Raw genomic sequence first — 2,013 nt, forward strand, 5'->3', positions numbered from 1 at the left:
CACACACACACACGCCTACACAGCCACCCACTCACACACAAGGACATCACACATATACATTATATTCCTCCAAAAAGAAACCCACACACGTTAACTCTTCCTCACACGCGAAAGTGTGCGCACTCTAAAAGTAAAATTAACGGCAGATAGATAGATAGATAAATAGATAGATAGATAAATAGATAGATAGATAAATAGATAGATAGATAGATAGATAGATAAATAGATAGATAGATAAATAGATAGATAGATAAATAGATAGATAGATAGATAACTAAACAACCAGGGAGGCAGGCAAGAAGACGAGTGAGCAGACAGGTAGCCAGATAAACAGATTAACAGCTCAAGCTGAGAGCTACGTGTTAGCTCGCGTCAGTTACTCATCACTCGCCTCAAGTCCCTAACTGTCGACAACACAGCAGCTCACTCCACTCACGCCGTTGGTCTTGCGCGCGACCTGCCCACATATTTGTGGATAAGCTCAAGTCTTTTGAGTAAACAAACATGTTAAAGCAACGCAGCAAAATAGCTTTCGCTTGGTGTTTTTTGTGGTGGGGTATGGGAGGGGGGAGGGATTTAACACCAGAGTGTTTACCTGCACAGCGTGCACAAGGCAAATATCTGTGATTAACCGGCTTTTGAGCTAATTATAGAGGTGTTAGGTTTTAGCTTTTTCTCGTTGTAAATGTTTACACCCCCGCAGATTGAGTTATGAGTCGTGATTATTTAGGACGCGAGCCGCTTCCACCGACTGTAAGGGCCTATTGTGGCTGTGTGGATTACTAACACCCAGCAGAAAGAGAGATGGATTTTTATCCTCATACAATATTGTCTTCCGAGTACGGGAATCTAACCTATCTCTTCGGCGGGTTGAGTAGAGAGTCTAACCGTTTTGACATGTGTACCAAGTTAGTGAGGATAGGAGATTTTGAAGAAAAAGGACAACTCACTGCTCCAACGACTTTCAATAATGCACTGAGATTTACCACAGATACAGATCAGCCATAGAAAGACATTTATGAGAAAACCTGTCAGAGGGAACAGTGTTGGAAGTAATGGCAGTGCAATAAAAACTCTAATATTAAGCTACTGCTAGCAAAACAGAAAAGGGTCTTTCGTTCCAGGGAAAAGTGATCTAAGACATGACGCCACAAGTTTGACAAAAAGAGAAAAAAATGAGAGACGAAAGGGGATTATTAAGTTAAGATCAAACTGGGTTTACATAACCTTGAATTATATTATTATGTTTATGCAAAAGATCAGCCTTTTCAATCTTTAAGGGGTATTGTATTATCTAACACCCCCTCCCCAAACTATACCAGGGAACTGAACAACAATGAACAATACCCTCTCCCTCATCACCCCCCCCCCTCCAAAAACCCCCTTCTTAAAGATCCAACAGGAATCTCATTGTGCGGACTTTTGGATTTTGAGGTGAGTGTCCTAATCACCTCACCACAGTAACCTAAATTGTCTTTGACTGGTCAGTCTTTTCACCGTGCGCTCAAATTTCTTAGAAATAAAAAGTGGAAGATTGTCATCATTTCCAAAGTCTGAACAATGACGCCATCGAGATACCCCTGCCCCCTTCCCGCCCAAACCCCACACACAGACACACTCGTCTTTACGCATCTTGATGATCTTCAGCCGGGTGTTTCCTGTTCTGTAAGACATAGCTCAAACCCCACCTTCATCCCCACAGCGACCTCGGATGTTGCGCATTAGGTCAAGCAGTTCTAAATGGGTGAAGGATATACTTCACTTCCAAATAGGCTATTGCACTGTATTGTTCACGCGGCTCTGTGTCATTGAACCTTGTCAAAACGATGTCATGAGGGCTCAAAACGAGGTCAAACGTGCTTCGCGGAAGAAGTTTCTAAGACTACTTGCTCTTGATGTGTTTGTTTATGCTGAGGCGTTCAGGACAAGGCCCATGTTTTCCATCCCCAATACCATTACTCCCCCGCGTCTGTCCATTTTATAAAGCACGATATCCATTTGTCTCCCATTGCC

This window comes from Aplysia californica, unplaced genomic scaffold (genome assembly GCF_000002075.1).
Source record: "Aplysia californica isolate F4 #8 unplaced genomic scaffold, AplCal3.0 scaffold00157, whole genome shotgun sequence".
NCBI classification, from domain to species: domain Eukaryota; kingdom Metazoa; phylum Mollusca; class Gastropoda; order Aplysiida; family Aplysiidae; genus Aplysia; species Aplysia californica.